Here is a 17,819-nt window from a genome sequence, read left to right on the forward strand (position 1 = left end):
CCCATTTCAATAAGTCTATCCAGGGCTGTATGGGTGGACAGATGAAACAAAAGCCTTTCCTTACCCTTGTAAAAGTTCCTTTTCCTTTTTTATTAGGGGGCTGTTTTGCTGTTTGCCTGTTAAACTTGAAGACAATGCATCTGCGTCTCTATCCAATAAATGCTCATTTCCTCCACTGATGTGTCATTACATGGTTTGCCTTTCACAGCCATAGTTAATGGAAACTTTTAAAGAGCCCTGTGTCATAAAAACAGCCCAATTAAACCCCTGTTAATGGAAGAATCTTCATCCTTAGTATTCTTTAGTGAATTTAATATCTAGTTTCCTCTCTTCTCCTCTTGAAGATTTTCAATCAATGCTGGCAGCTTTCTGCTACCAGGTTATGGTGGCCAGTTTCCATGTGGGGTTCCAAATGCAGAGTTTCAGGCTGCTTATACAGGGAGCACATCACATCTGGGTGATGTGGTTCTTCTCTTCACATGCACTTTGCAACATAAGTCACTGGGCAGCACCATAAGTGGGAATTTTGATTGATATTTTCTCTTCATAGTCCAGATCCACCTGTATTTTTGATTTGATATATCAATACCTTAGTGCATATATTGATTCCAAAACGGCGGCACTGTTAGGCAACAGGTCACTGGTGTAGGATAATAAGAGGAGAAGTGGCTCATGTGTTTCAATAGTTATGTTAAAGCACAAAACACCTACTTGACCTAACTAATTTCTGTCATTTTTTTTTCCATGGAAGCTGCCAAATTCTATTCTCCTACCCATTCCCATTCTGTTTTCAAGTAGATACCAAATCCCTGTTTTAAAGAATTTCTGCACTCTGCTCCAACTATAGTATGCGGCAGAGTTGGATATTTTAACTACCTCAGTGTGAAGAACGTTCATTTTCACAATCTTCTCCACAACTGATTTTCCAGATCTCAAATTATGTAGAGCATTGTAACACAGCAATATTTTAGGCAGAGTAGGGGCATCCACGTAGTCTACCCTTCCAAATCTCCTGTCCGATTCCTGTCTAAAATAAAGGATATTATGTACCCTTTTCTAACAGGACTTCTTTCAGCCCTTTTTAAAGTTTGCCATTGTTTTCTGTTCCAATCTGTCCATCCCACCCCCAGTAATCTGTTCCAGAACTCTATCAACCTCACTCTAAACAGTTGCATATATTTGTTATTTTCTTTTTATCTAACTTTAAATTGTGTATTTTATTTCTCAGTTTCTGTGTCTGACTTAAGTACCTCCCTGGGTTGAAAGTCTTCAGACATTCAAAAGCTCCCATCAATTCTCCCCTTATCCTCCCTTTATCCAGAATAGAGTTCCAGGATAGACTAGCTTTGATTAGCATCGGACAGTCATAAGGAGGAAGAATCATGACTGGGATAATCACTCAGAGTTATTCCATTTTGTTCATCTCCCTATATCTGCCAAATCTTTTCCTTTCCTCTCCGTTCCTGAACATGTTGATTTCTTGCTGGGGTATGGCCCTAGGATCACCATTTGCCCTCTGGTACCCTATTATTCTGCATGCTTTTCCAAGGCCCACTAAAGCAATTTGAGGTGCTTCTGCCCCAAGACTCCACACCGCAACTTACCAGGCTGGTGGCCACTGTGAACCGATCAGGAGGCCTCAATTTGCTGAACTGCGCTGCGATGCCTGTTTGTCACCTACCAGATTTAATTGAGGCTGGGCCTCAGAATCACAGGTGCCTCTTCACCGTCAGAATGGGCAGCTAACCAGCATTCTGCCAGTAGGTCACCAAAAAAAAACAAATTGGAACATCTGGTCTGTACTGTCTCAACAATTTCACTGTGGAGTCAGCAGTGGGGCTTTCCATAATTCACCTTAGCACCCTTGGGCTAGGGGAGCCTATATATCAGCTTTGATCACTTTTGGCAGTAGTGTCCGTGTTGTATTGGGTTTGGCTGTGATGCTCCCGTGGTTAAATATCCTGCTAACGCATTATCTAAACTCAAATATGGTAACGGTCATATTGGGTGTGGCACCAGAGTTGGGTTGGTTCTGTGAAACCTGACCCTTTTAGGAGAGAAAAACTAGATCAAAATCCCCGCTGTGCCCAAAGAAAAACTCTGCAGAAGGAATTCAGCATTGAACTGTTAGTCAATATTCCTTTATTACTGCCCTTGTCTATCACAGAATAGGCTGAGAGCATAAATTGCCTAGCGTGACTAATCCCACCACAACAGGCTGGACTGTGTGTCACACATCATTTGCACTTAATGCCATTTGGCATTGTCATGGATGAGGTAGGTGGGGGTGGCTGCAAGAGGCAATACTCGCTACCCACCCCTAATCTATCTTGTTTACCTGGCAGGGAGGGAATTTAGATTCAAATGGGCCCTAACATGTAAGAGTTTGGAATGAAGCAGGCAAGATGGTCATTAATGTCAATGTACTGGAGTTTGTATGAAGAAAGCAGTTGTCTTGCTGTGGTGAATTGTTATGTCTCTGTTAAAGGACAGCCATGGCCTGATTTACTGCTGGAAATCTTTCAGTCTGAAGGGAAGAATTCTCAGGGTGTAGATTTGGACATGTTTTGAAGACAGCATTTCTGGAGATTCAGGGGCTTTACTTCTGTTCCAAAGTTTTTGAGTTACCACAAATGCATCTTTTATTTTGTTTGAAACAAACTGTAAAAGAAAGCTGAGCAATTAGATTTGAATTGTTCAAATAAGTAATGGTGTCAGATTTGAAGGTCTGCTGGTGTTTATATGAAGAAGGCAAATAGGTTCCTTCAACCCCAACCTGTAATACTGCAGAAGTTCAACTAAGTGATCGTTTGGGTGTCTTTGGAGAATCTAGCGATGACTCCTTTTAATGAGATGAGGGAAGAAAGGAATGCTAACCCGGTTTGAAGAATAGGAATTGGTCAATGCTTAGCTTGCACTATTCTGCTGCCTTACTGCATAAGAACTAGTGTCAGCTAGGGAGCTGCCTGTTCTGTGTACTCCTAGCCAACAATAAATCTCAAGGTCATTATGGGATGATAAACCCTACATTAGCTATTGCATCCAGTTGACTGTAAAGGCTCTCATTGCAGCAAGCTGTTACTAAATGATTCCAAGGTTCCTGCCTCCATACAGGAGCTTATTCCAAGTGTTGGTCACTCTGTGAGAAGAAAAGCTTTGTCATAGTAGCCATCAATTTGTCCATTATTGGGTTCGATGTCAGCCTTAGCTCAGTGGTAGCATACTCTGAGATGGAAGGCTGTGAGTTCAAACAATTACAGGTACTTGAACACACACTGTAGGTTGAAACTTCAGTGCAATACTGAGGGAGTGTTGCAGTATCAGAAATGCATTTTTTTCAGATGCTAAATTGAAGCTCACTCAGGTAGATGTAAAAGATCCAACGACACTATTCAAAGATGACCAGGAGTGTTCTGACCAACATTTATCCCTCAAGTGCCATCACTAAAAACAGATTGTTTGGCTATTTATCTCATTGCTATTTGTGAGACCATTCAGTATATATTGCCTCCATTTTTTATTGTAGCACTATCACCATTTTTATTATAGTATAACCCCCATTTATATTACAGCACTATCACCATTTATACTACAGTACTGCCTCCAATTATATTACAGCACTATCACCATTTATATTACAGCACTGCCACCATTTATATCACAGCATTGTCCCCATTTATATCACAGCACTGTCACCATTTATGTTACAGTACTGCCTCCATTTATATTGCTGCATTGTCCCCATTTATATAACAGCACTGCCTCCATTTATATTACAGCATTGCCACCATTTATATTACAGCACTGTCACCATTTACAATACTGTACTACCTCCATTTATATTACAGCATTGTCACCATTTATTTTACAATTCCTACCTCCATTTATATTACAGCACTGTCCCTATTTATGTTATGGCACTGTTGTCATTTATATTACAGCACTTACCCTATTTACATTACAGCACTGTCAGAATTCTTATTAAAACAAATGCTAGATTCAGTGCTTTTATTAGCAACATTCCAGTAATGTTATAGTCACTTTAGACAATAATACATTGTGATACCTTTTTGATTTGAATTAGCTTGCATTCCACTCAGTCTGTATATGAGCTTTTCAATGTAACTCACACTACAATTCAACCTTTCTTTCTTGAATAAAATACCATTATTATTTCATATTTATATTACAACACTATCACCATTTATATAACATGTCAGTAAGTTCACGGATGACACGAAAATTGGTGGGGTGGTTAATAGTGAGGAAGATAGCCTTAGATTACAGGAGGATATAGATGGGCTGGTCAGATGGGCTGATCAGTGGCAAATGGAATTTAATCCAGATAAGTGTGAGATGATACATTTGGGCAGGACAAACAAGGCACGGGAATACAGGATGAATGGTAGGACCCTGGGAAGTACCAAGGATCAGATGGACCTTAGTGTGCATGTCCACCAGTCCCTTAAGGTAGTGGGACAGGTAGATAAGGTGGTTAAGAAGGCATATGGGATATTTGCCTTTATTAGCCTAGGCATAAAATATAAGAGCAGGGAGGTTATGCTGGAGCTGTATAAAACGCTGGTTAGGCCACAGCTAGAGTATTCTGTGTAGTTCTGGAATCCACATTATAGGAAGGATGTGACTGCAGTAGAGAGAGTGCAGAGGAGATTTACCAGGATGTTGCCTGGGCTGGAGAGTTTTGTTACGAGGAGAGGTTGAATCGACTGGGGCTATTTTTCCTGGAACAGAGGAGATTGAGGGGGGACATGATTGAGGTGTATAAAATTATGAGGGGCATAGATAGGGTAGACAAGAAGGAATTTTTCCCCTTGGTGGAGGGATCAATAACCAGGGGACATGTATTTAAGGTAAGGGGCAGAAAGTTTAGAGTGGATATGAGGAAGAATTTTTTCACCCAGAGGGTGGTGGGAATCTGGAACTCACTGTCTGAAAGGGCGGTAGAGGCAGAAACCCTCATAACATTTAAGAAGTATTTTGTTGCGATACCATGGCATACAAGGCTATGGGACTAGTGCTGGAAAATGGGATTAGAATGGTTAGGTACTTGTTTGACCGGCGCAGACTCGATGGACTGAAGGGACTTTTTCTGTGCTGTAGACCTCTATGACTCTATAACTCTAATTCATATTTATATTACAGCATTGTCCCCATTTATATTATTATCACCATACTGTAGCTTAGTGGGTGAATACAATACCTACCGACGTGGACCTGAAGTTCCAGATGATTCAAGTTGAACCCTCAATCTGTGCTCAACCCATTGATCTTATGAACTTTCTGTTCCTGATCTCTGTCCAGATATGTCTCGTCATGAGCGTATTTGTGTGTGTGTGTGTGTGTGTGTGTGTGTGTGTGTGTGTGTGTATGAGAGCGTGAGTGAGTGTGTGTGTGCATGTGTGTTTGTGTCTGTGTGTGTGTGTATTAGATTATATGTGTGTGAGGTTTGGTATTTGTTTGTGCGTCTGTCTGTTTTTGTGTCTATGGCCACAGTTTTCCAGAACCTGGGCTGGTGTAGGGGGGTGGGTGCCAAAATAGTGGGGAGCCGCGTTGTGACGGTTCCTGGACATAGTCCTGCCACTGGGGAAGTTTCCCAGCAACAGGACTGGATGCAGAGTGTCTGCCTGCTGAACAGAAGCGGACATTCAATTTAAATAATTAAAGCCCCAATTAAGGCCAATTTTCCTGGCTTGCTAGCATTTTTCTGGCAGCAGAGCAGTCCCCTGCCTTGTGCGAATGCTGCTAGCTTCATGATGGTGTCCTCCCTGTGTCCTCCATGCCTCAAAGAGGGGGCCGCGGGCAGGGAAGGCATCCACCATGGTCCCAATGGGCAACCTGGAGTGGTCTGCCAGTGACCCCTCTGAATTTAAATTTCATACTTATCCCTCTGAGGGCACCTCCATGTTGAGATGCCCTCTCGGTCCCCAACCTGGCTCAACAATGCCCACCTCCTCTTGTGTGATTGGTGAGGCTTCCCTGCTGTCCATCCTCTGATTGGGCTACATGGAAACATCTACATTCTGCTCGCCATCCTTAATTGGATTTGAGCCTGAAGGTGGCCAATTAGGAGGCCACCTCTGATAAAATTGCTGAGCCGGTTCCACTGCTCAGACCCAGTTCCATCCAGGCGTTGGGCTCTGAATCCCACAATAACATCCTGCCTGCCCTACTTGTTTGTAGATGTGTTTGGTTGTGGTTGTCTATGTGGTTATGTGTGAATATATTTGTATGTGCATGTGTGCATGTGCAGGTGTGTATGTGTATGTTTGTATTTGTATGTGTGTATGTATGTGTGTACGTACATGCATTCGCACATGTACACCAGACTCGGCTATAAAAATCTCTCTATAATCAAGTTGCACTCTTCCACTTATTGTGCAGATTCAAACATGGTTACTTGGACGAGGTGCTTGCAGGGTTGCTGCTGACCATGGAACTTTAACTTGACAAGAGGCAGCCGATTTCAGGAGATAATGGCTCCATGAATCTGATCCAGGAGAAAGCGCCCTGGAAAGTTGGATTTTCGTTGTGGGGGACTAGGTTCTCTAGTAGTGAGGGCAACCCTGGAAACAGTGAGGAAGGTGCAAGTGCCGAGTCAGGCTGGGAGGAGGGCCTGCCTCATTACACCAACAGTTTGTTAAAGATTTAAACAAAAGAGTAAAACATAAAACATCCCTCCAACACCCCTCACACCCTCCCACCCCCCACACACTCACCATACCTCATCCATGCCAATCTATGCCCCCCACCCCCATGGCCACTCATACCCTCCATGCCACCTCATGCCCCTCTACCCACCCCCATTCCCTTTATAGCCTCGATGTCAATTTAGTGTCAACTCATGCCAATCTATGCACCCCACTCACCACCTTTTGCCCTTATACCCACCATGCCAGCTCGCTCAGTGTCCACCTTGGGCAGATCTTAAGACCCATGCTGAAATTAAATTAAATAAAGTTCTAAGTATCTATTACAGCCTTCGCTATACAAATAGATAAAACACTGTCATTGATAAAAGCCCATTCACTACATTTACATTCCTTGAACCACATAATCCCTTACAAAAGCAAACATTTCATTCAAGTGCATAATCTTTTACAAAAACAGGCATTTGTATTCATAGTTTAACTTCAAAGAGTTTGTAACCACTTGGATCTGTCAATCAAACTGAACTGACAGACACACAACTATGATAATGGAAGGCTGTGAAATCAATCATACAGCACTAATTCAGTAATGATAACCTCAGGTTTATGTCATAGACAGAGTGAAATAATAAGCACCGATTCTTTTTAAACACTGCAGTCAGTTTATTTTAAATATTTAAAGGGCAGGAGTTTTAAATGCCTTGACAGCTTGACAATTCCTTTTCTCAGCTCTGTTGACAGCCCCTTTTGGTAATTCATTTTCACATCTCTGCTGACAGTTCCAGGGAGCTTGACAGTTCCAATGAGTTTATGCAAATTCATGTCCACTTCTAACAATCCCAAAGGGCAGTTTACCTCTCCCAAAGGGTACCTTACTGCTCTCAAAGAGCACCTGACCTCCCCAAAGGTCCTGAAGGGCCTATATATAAAGGAGTACCCTACTTCTCCAAAGGTTTACCCAACCTATCCAAGCAACTCTCCAAAGTTTAGACCTGCTCTTACCAGGTCTAACCTGCACACATCAATGTTTCCCACTCCTGACTAATAAAAATCTGACATGTCTGGAGGCAGCTGCTGTTTTATATGGGCAGCTGCCTCTGTGAGCTACAGATGTGCAATTTGAAACCCACTCCCATTTCCCCCTGTGGAAATGGTGGTGGCTGTGTTCAGGATTTCAGTCTCCGGAGCCATTTTCACAGCGACAGAGAGGCTCTCCCTTGTTGCAAAAATTCAAGACTGAGAGTTCTTAGGGATCGATGAAAAACTGATTGATTGGGATAAATTCATTCTTTGTGGAGTGGGTGAGGGGTGGGCTGAAACAGAGACAACTGTCATTCTTGAAAGAAGAAAGAATAGTGAAAGTGTTATATTGTTAAATTATTCGTAAAGAGTAGGAACTAATTGTTGTGTGAATACATATTCCGGGGTGCCACGTTCACTACTGCATGGTAGTCACGTGCTGAGTAAAAATGTATCAGCCTAAGAGCCATATGGAGAGCAGCAAGGAATATACTCAATGAAGCTTCAGCATTTTGAGTCTAAAGTGTGACTATTTCTAACTTATTTCTAACATCACAGAGAATGATAATATTAATAATTTCTGTTATCCTGTTCAAGCTTAAGTTAAAGCAGGGTAAAGTGAGACAAGGGGAAGCATCAGCCTTTGCTCTGCTTAACTGAACATGCTTTCCTCTGATGTTTGTATTGCTTTGATTCTTCCCTTATTGTACTGCGCTGTCCAGAAAACCGTGATGGAGATTTGTTTAAACAGAGGCCATTTTCACATTCAACAATTTGGAGAAGGGAATCATTAAAAACACAACAGTCTGCTTGTAAAAATGCATCCGCTGACAACTTCTCAGCTCATTGCAAACAAAGATTCTCCAAGTGATAATCCCGAGTGTAATTCTGGCACCATTCCAATGTGTAAATCCCACCTACGAGAAGGAAACTTCAGGCTCTAAATTTGTCATTGTTGGAATGACCGGAAAAGGGAACTGCCTACAATTAAGTTGATGACACAGAATCATTTTAAAATGCATTTTCCTTCAAAAGTTGCTTGTGTTTTTGTTCTCACCATGGTCTAGAGAATGCTGAGGTTTAGCTCAGATTGCAAACAGTGTAAAACTCCTTCTACTCCTTCTCGAAGATGACCGTACTCCCAGTGCTGTCTCCACTGGTTTGGGGCTGTTCTCCAACAGGGCTGCTAGCCTTAGTTATATTCCTGCATTATCAAATGTAAGATGCTTTCTGTCCACACAATAGCGAATGCCACATGTCACATAAAGACATGTGTTGCTGATCTGTGCTTTTAGCTGCCTGCTTGGGGTAATTGTTGCTATAACTGATAATAGCCATGAGGTAACAAGGGGAAATTGCAACAGATTTTGCCATTTTCCATTGCCATCCAGTGACTTCTGCAAGAAAGTAAAAGTGTGTGACTGTCAGATGAAGACAGTGTCAACGTTAGCTATCACACCTCCCTTAGACATCCTGCCAACTTACTGCTTAGTGTCACACATGAGGAATGGCCATTTGGGCAAGGCTGATGGTTTCACAGAAGCTGAGCTTCAGCATGAGTCAGTGCCTCCAGAACAGAGGGAGAGAACATGGGGCAAATAATTAAAAATTTATATGAAAACATGAATCTTCCATTATTCCTTATCCAAAGAACTGGCACTGCATTAATTTGTGAATTCAGATTTGTGAAGATGCTTGTTCTGAAGCTATGATCCAGATGGTACATGGAGTCTGCATGGACATACTTGCAGAGTTGCCCAGTTATAGTCAGATCCAATGCCATTGACTGTGATTGGTGTATCAAGATCACATGAATAGATTAGTAGCAAAAACAATTTTCATTTTTATAGAAATATAGCACAGGAAAACATCCCTAAGTGCTTCACAATGGAGAAAAGGAGTAAGCGCTTTTCTGGGAGACTTGGGTGGGTTGACTGAACTGATATATGCCTTGAGAAGGGCATTAAAAATTGCCTGGGGAAGTCAAAACCAGGCTTCAGGACAAATTTCCAGGAAGTTTAGCATGGGTGGCTGAAGATGGAGTAGAGAGGGAACGGGGGATGCCCAGGAGTCAGAGGAGTGGTCATGTAGCACGGGGGAAAGTTGTAGAGGGTCTTCAGTGAGTTGGGCCATTGTAGGTCAGTGAGGGCAGGAATAATGGACTGAACTGCCCAATGTACTGAGGCCTAGAGCCACAAGCTATGGTTCAGTGTACTCAGCTGTGTGGGAGGATTTGTAGAGCTGTCTATTACACTGGGTGTGATTGCCCCAAGACACAGGTCCATATTGATTTGTATTTTGTCAGTGTGTGGGAGTTTTATTCTGTGTCAGAACAGTTTCTAGCTATTTAGTGCCAGCCATGGCATAGTGCGTAGCTCCCTCCACTGTAGGAATGCTGTGGGTTAAATTCATACTCCAGAGACTATAATGCAATGTCTAGGCTGACACTGCCTTGCAGTCCTGAGGTTGTGAAAGGCGCTATGTATATGTCTTATTGACTATCAGGGAGCCATTTCCACTCCTGGGGAGTGAAGTTGATGACACAGAATCATTTTAAAATGTAATTTTCCTTCAAATGCTGCTTGTGTTTTTGTTCTCACTATGGTTTAGAGAATGCTGAGGTTTAGCTCAGATTGCAAACAGTGTAAAGCCCCCTTTACTCCTTCTCAAAGATGACCACACTCCCAGTGCTGTCTCCACTGGAATCTGCAGGTTCACTGGGAAACTCCTTTATTTACATGAGGCTGGTGGGCACCAGTGTCACTATTGGCATCTTTCTGAATCTGGTCTGTTCCAAGCTTTGGGAATATATGTGTTTGTCTTCTACTGTGGGTGTACCACAAATCTCCCCTTGGCTCCTATGTAAAAGTCTCATTCAAGCTGTTTCTCTGATCCCTCTCTTCCTCATTGGTGAGGCCCATTTGTGGATTAGTGGAGGCTCGTTACCCATTTCTTTCTCAGCGTACCAGCCTCCAGCCGTGAGCCTGGACTCTACTGAACAGGGTAATTGGGAAACTCCCTGCCAATTCCCTTCCACCGATTGCCTCCCTGGCTGTAAGGGTTATGCAGACAGAGGTTCCCGGAGTCAATAGGGGCCATTTGTCTGCTTCTAGAGTGTTCTGAGGGATTCCCACTGGGGTTATAGCTGGATTCTCATGGGGCGTGAGACGACATGTCTAAATCCCAGCCTTTGAATATTACCGCTAATATGTCACTTTCGATTTTGTACATCAGCTTGTTCATTCTTTAGGTGAGACAATCAATTTAATGGCATATTGTGCTGAATTATGGACAATGTTGGTTTGTAATATCAGGCCTATTTGGACAATGAAGAGTATCCAATTCCACATAGGATTCATAAAGAGATCTTCATCTTATCAGCTCAGGAGGGCTTCAAATTAGTGTTGAAAGGACAATTTTCTAATGGGTTATGCCATTCATTCTGATTTAGTGACTGCCTTCCATCAGAGCTGGTACATCTCCAGTAACCTGCAGGGAAATCTGATTTCTAGATATAGTTTTCTCTCATAGTTTACTGCACTCTGGAGAAGCTGTGTACATAAAAATAGGAGGTGACAATGAGAGTAACAAATGCAACTCAAATGTATTTGAAGTCAGTGACCAACTGGAAGGGGCATGTTCTTACTGAGTGATGAATTGTTGGTAAACAAATTATTGATTTAAGAGGAATTTCCTGCCTTGCCTTTAATTGGTTGTTTGTTAAATAGTAGCCCTTCCCCCACCTCTGTTCCAACAGAGTAACTATCTCAATAAAGAGAGTAGGTTTGATCAGGATTGTCTTGGTCTGTTTGGCAGCTCTGTTGTTCCACACCGATAGTTTGTGTTGTGAATTGATTTGTTGCCATGACTGGCTTTTTGCTGAGATTTAAAACTAAGATCTTTTACACAGTGGAACCTGCAAGTGATTACAGAAAACTGGGGGTGGGGGTGGGTAGGGGGAAATGTGTTCACACCATTTTAAACAGTCCCTGTGCTTAAATTCAGGAACAACAACGTACATTTATATAGCACCATTAAGATGGGAAAATGTTACAATTCACATCACAGGAATGAAATCAGAAAAATTGACACTAAGTCAAAGAGCAAGTTATTAGCTTGGTGAAAACAGGTATTGAAGGACTTGAGAGAGGTGGCAAGGTGGAGAGATTTTGGGAAGGGATTCCAGAATTTTGGGCCTAAACAATAGTGAACATTATGTACAAGTGATTAACACTCATGTCCAGGCTGCGCAACTACATTTTTTTAGTCTACGGCCATACTAGTCTGAAAACGCCCGATCTCGTCTGATGTCGGAAGCTAAGCAGACTCAGGCCTGGTTAGTACTCGGATGGGAGACCGCCTGGGAATACCAGGTGCAGTAGGCTTTGCTTGGCCTAAATAGCCAAGTGGTTATGGTACTGGGTTTGTAACCCCAAGATCAAGAGTTCAAATCTCATAATGGCAAACTATGAGACAATGTAACTTCATTTGAAACAGATGGAAATGTGTTTGTACTCGAAAGAGTTACATTTTCTTAACTTTCCTAACCCTGCCGCTACTTCTTGGTGCTTTCCCGACATCCATAGCAGAGGTGGAGGCAGCCTGCTGACTGTGACACTCTGTCAGTGATGGTCTTGGCAGGCGTCCTTTGAAGGGCCAAGATCTGGACAGCCCCTGCCTGCTTTGGGTGTGTGTCAGTGTCCCCTCCTCAGGCTGTGGAGCTGGAGCTGCTGGGGTTACAGGGAGAGGGGATTCGGATGGATGTGCACACCTCGGAATCACCTGGGAGGATTGCTCCAGGGTGTGCACCTGCTGATCTCTCTCCCTATAGGTGCCCGAAGGCAGCTGGCTAACTCCTTGAAGAGAAGAGGAAGATGGAGTGAAATTGAACTGCCTCGCACCCCTCTCGCATTGACACTGTTGGAGGTCAACTATAGCGTCAGCGATGGAGTTCAGCCCATGCAGCAGTGCGGGAATGATGTCCTGGACCAAGGTCTCCATGGCAGCCGCCATCCTGCCAGTGTTGACCTCAAAGGAAGAAATTAATGATATCTTAGTTGATAGTTTTCAGAGCTGTGTAAATACTGGAGCAGTACTTGAAGACTGGGGGATGGAAAATATATATTCAGGATTCAAAGTAACTTGCTACTTTCAAACCAAGTCCCCTAGTGGGACGAAAGCTTGACAACATTCTGTAAATGAAGATGTAAAGAGCATAGAACTTAGAAGCAAGCAGTGTGATTTTATAAATAGTGGGTTATGCTTTGTAAGCCTAGCCCTTGAAGGGGTAAGCAAGCTAGGGAGTGAGGGTAACCCAGTCGGGGAAGATGATTTGGATTTTCAAAAGCTGACAGAATTCCTCATGTGGGGCTAACAGGAATGGTTAAGGCTCATGGAATAGTGACAGTATAGAGCTGGATTAAAAACTGATCTAGTAACTGAAGTGGTGGTACAAAATAAAGCTTCCTGAGAAAAATAATCAGTGCTATTCCAGAGGTATTGATTCAGGCACACTTCCTATTAAAAATATTTCTGAGTGGTAGCTTTAGAGATAGTTGATTAATTATGAAAATTGGCTGAGATATGCAAATTTAATGTTGATATTTCCAGATTAATGCTTGTGATGATTCCACATTTCCATCTTAGTTCAAATTATAAATCTTTAATATATATTTTTAAATAGAAGTTTAATTTGATTAATATAGTGTAAATGTAAAATTGTGAACGCAAACTTTCTAGATTGTGAAATATGATTTTGGTCTTCATGAGAGGGAAAGACAATGTGCAGATGTCCTGGAACATACTTGATAAATGTTTGTTTTAAGTATTAGAGCCAGCTATTGTTAGTGTGGCTATCTGATCATAACCTAATTAGATCCAATTTGGTAGGAGTTTTTTGAAATGCTAAATGCATCCGTAACTGATAAATGCCTGTTCACAGAATCACAGTATCTTTACAGTGCAGAAGGAGGCCATTTGGCTCATTGAGTCTGCACTGGCCCTCTGAAAGAGCATTCCAGCTAGACCCACTCCCCTGCATTATCCCTGTAACCTTGCACATTCTCTCTTTTCAGGCAGTAATCCAATTCCCTATTGAATACCTCGACCGAAACAGCCTCCACTACCCTTTCAGGAAGTTTGTTCCAGACTCCAACCGCCCTCTGGGTGAAAATAAAATTCCTCACATCACATTTACTCCTTTTGCCAATTATTTTGAATGTGTGCCCTCTAGTCCTTGACGTTCTCTTGAGCGGGAAGAGTTTCTCGTTATTTACCCTGTCCATACCCTTCAGGATCTTGAATACCTCTATCAAGTCTCCTCTCAGCTTCCTTTTCTCCAAGGAAAAGAGTCCAACCTCTCCAATCTATCCTCTTAACTACAGTTCTTCATCCCTGGAATCATTCTTGGGAACCTCCTCTATACTCTCTCCAAAGCCTTCACATCCTCCCTCAAGTTTGGGGCCCAGAACAGGACGCAGTACTCCAGATGCTCAAGCTCTTCAAATAATTAATCTTTTCGAGGCACTGTATTTATAAATTACAATTAGACAGGGAAATGACCAGAGGATGACCAGGGAAATGGCCATTAGAGCCCAGATTTTACTATTGGTTTATACTTCAGAGTCACAAGGCTGGATTTTAGTGTGGGCTCGGGTAAACCTGAACTATGCACTTTTGCACCTACTGAAATGCACACCCAACACATATGTGACTTTGCCTGTGGTTTTTGTCTTTTCACACAGGGGTCAGCTTCACAGTACATTTTGTGAGCTGTGATGGAGTGTGTAAGGAATATGGGTGCAGAGGCAGGCTAGCTAGAAGGCCTGTCTCAGTTCTCCAACACAGAAGCACAGCTCCCAATATTGTTTAAAGGCCCCTAACCTTCAGCCCCTCACCCCCACTCACCCCCATGCTACCGCATACACCCTCAGATTTCCCATGCCTCTTCTATGCCTCCGGCTATGTATCCTCCATAGTTACTCATCCAATATGCACAACGTACAGTCCTCAAGAGCCACGCAGTAACAATGGGAGTTATTTCAAAATAATTGGAAAAAATTAAACCTCTAACAATCTATTAAAGCCCTGAATTCAAACACACTATAATCAATTCTGGAAAGAAAAAGAAACTGCTCCAGTGTAAAACGAATTGCCCTTTAATTATGTTTGTATTATGTCTGTAAACAAACAAGAAACCATATCAAAGGCATTTTCTGTTATTACAGCATTAAATGTGTTAATTATTCTTGGATCAGTAGACCATCTGCTGAGCTGAAGCCATTACAGATTTTGAAATCTAGACAAGCATTCATAATGGTTACCGCTATCAAAACAAAAGCACCCAACTACTTTGCCTGAAACTGACAGAATGGAATGGTGTCCTATTTCCATTTCAAAGCAAAGGGCCTATCAATCAATGGAGGGGAGCAGGTGTAGAGATTTTCTTTCAACTTTCAAAAGTAGGTTTATTTTAAATAGCCACAGTTATCAGTTGATCTTAATCACAGCACAAAACATGACAGCAGAGGCTGACATTACTTTTTTTTTTAACATTTTAATGCATTATGGCACTTTCTTCATTGGAAAAAGCACTGTAATGCATGACAACATTTACACAATGGCAGTCAATGTAAAGTCAACTTACCATAGCAAGACTAATCCCTATGATGAATCATCTCATTAAAACAGATCTACATTACAATACAGCATATGATAGTGACATTTTAAGGTGTCGCTTACCTTTCAGAATGTTCCCGACTTGTCAGCAGGCTTCCCCAATGGTCACAAACTCTCTGAGGAGGGACATGGTTTAGGGCTTCCAAAACCCACAGCAGCACACAAAAAACATGTGCAGGAGGAAATATAATTTTCCTGTGGCTCTCACAATGGTGACCCCGACCTCAGAAAAGGTGTGTGTGCATTTTGCATCCAAGGCCTTCCTGAAACATGAAAGGCCATACAGAAATGGTGTGGCCTTGTGAACACAGAGGAAAATTGTTTCTCCAGCAAAAAAACCAGCCTAAGTTCAGTGTTCCATAACCTGATTCGTACCTTCTTTGGGGGAATGAAAATCTGGCTTATAGAAGCATACTCATTATGGCACAGATGGACACATTGAGCCCATTAAGTTCATGCCAAGATCACAGAAAGGACAGTGTTATGATCAGGTGAGGGAGGATTGAAGGACTCCCCTTTTTTCCCTTTCCTCATTTGACCGCGACATGTTATTCTGTTTTGGATAAGAATATCCTTGCCAATTTAGTGTGTACTTAATTGTTTACATGCTGTGATCATAAAGGACCAGTCGGGCCAGTTTTCTTGAGTTTAACAAAGAAAATGGTTAGTTTCATTTATACTTAAACCAACCTAGGTAAACTAATAACATATGCTGTGACTTTTGCACACAGTCCAAGCTCACACATGCACATACAGGTTACAAAGGAAGGGGGAATAGATTTGGTCAAATTAGAGTTCATAAAAATAAAAGAAGTTCACAGTTTGTAACTTGGTCTTCACCGGATGCAGGTAGAATCCGATGGTCTTGAACTAGGGTTGAGGCAGTTTAAAAAACGGTTGCTGGTATTTCTTCTTCTCTGGAGACATTATTCTGAAATTGATTTTTTTCATTAAGAATCTCTGTTTCCTGCAGAATGGAGACACAGTCAAATTATTAGACAGGGTCCAAGCTTTTAATTGGGTGGAGAGAGAGAGAGATAGGCAGGAACTTCCACTTTGTTCAACTGCTAGTCCAGTTCTACTGAAAACCATTTGCTTAAAACACATACAAAGAGCTTGGATTGTCACCTGACTTCTCTCTCCACTGCCAGCAATTCAACACGAATTGTATATTCCAATTATTAGCTCATTTGGAAAGCTACCTTAAAAATCAAGGTTGCTTGTCTAAGCAATTAACCTTTGAATGGTTCTTCTTCAGCTGTTGAATACTGTAAGTTATTTCCATAGATATCTTGTCAATGAGACAGGAAGGGAGGCCTTCCACAGTCCCCGGGATGGGGTGGGGGGAGGGGTGGGGGTCATTGCCTTTAGTGAGTTTTGTAGACCTGCAGCCTCCTCTCCATAGGGTTGGAATCTGGAATATATATAGTAATGTAAATTAGTGTTGGCCATCTTGATGTAGGTTGAAATCACTTTAGTCTGTTTCAAAAAAATTGTCTTTTAAGAAGTTTAATTCCTGTTTCCAGCTGATGAATTAAAAATCAATATTTGATATAAGCACATCTTCATAACAACAGTATATGTGGCTTCAGTGACTCTGGACTGCACAAGGGAAAAGTAGCTGTACCTGATTGTGACCTACTGAGTCCTATTGGAAAGATTGTGTGTTGAAATTGAGCGTGAACAAGATCAGGGTTGGTTGTCACACCTGCCATTGTTGCCCAGCTTCCTGACACTCACATCTAAATTCACATTCAAATACTAACTGTCTGGATGAGACATTAGAGGGTGACCAGCTCTTGTGAAAAGCTCTAAAAAGAGTGTGGAGGGGAATGGAAGAGTAGGGGAAGAAAACATGAAAAGTTGGGAAGGTGGGGGGCAGGCAGGAAAGAAACATTTCCAATCATAGTTACTTTAAACATGCAGAAACTGAACACCACAAATCCAAGGTAGGGTCAACGCTAGAGGGCACCTATAAAGAATTCTCTCCTCCCTAGTTCAGGTTGTTGGTCAGAAACTGGGCGAAAGCTGTTTAATTCAACATTTGTTTCTGCTTTGAGTCCATTTAGTATGTTACATTCTGGGTGGTCTGTGGGAAAATAATGGCTCAAACACGGACTCTCTCTGGGTTTATTCACTAAAGTTATTCTTTTACCATCTCAGACTAATATCCTCCGCAACTTAAACAGGCCAGAAATCTCTTCAGGACCAGAGCAGCCAGCAACTCTATCTCTGCCAGGAAGCACTCCCTGGGACAGTCTGTGAATTTAAATTAGCACTTTAGCTGCAGTGATTTCTTAAACACTCAGCACGTAAAATGGAAATCGGACAAGCGCAGAGATACATAAAAATATATCACACACACACAAAACTATACCATATTTTCAAAAAATCAAATACACACCCAAAAATATTCCATAGTTATGCACAAACAAATACTCACATAGACTATAA

The 17,819-nt window shown here is 42.0% G+C and overlaps 1 non-coding gene across 1 annotated transcript; it reads left to right on the forward strand.

The window, feature by feature from the left end:
* The first annotated feature begins 11,954 nt into the window (after positions 1-11,954).
* Positions 11,955-12,073, forward strand: LOC121283684. The gene has a single exon (XR_005944332.1). It is a non-coding gene; the product is annotated as a 5S ribosomal RNA (ribosomal RNA).
* The last annotated feature ends 5,746 nt before the right edge of the window (positions 12,074-17,819 follow it).

This window comes from Carcharodon carcharias, chromosome 10 (genome assembly GCF_017639515.1).
Source record: "Carcharodon carcharias isolate sCarCar2 chromosome 10, sCarCar2.pri, whole genome shotgun sequence".
Taxonomy (NCBI): domain Eukaryota; kingdom Metazoa; phylum Chordata; class Chondrichthyes; order Lamniformes; family Lamnidae; genus Carcharodon; species Carcharodon carcharias.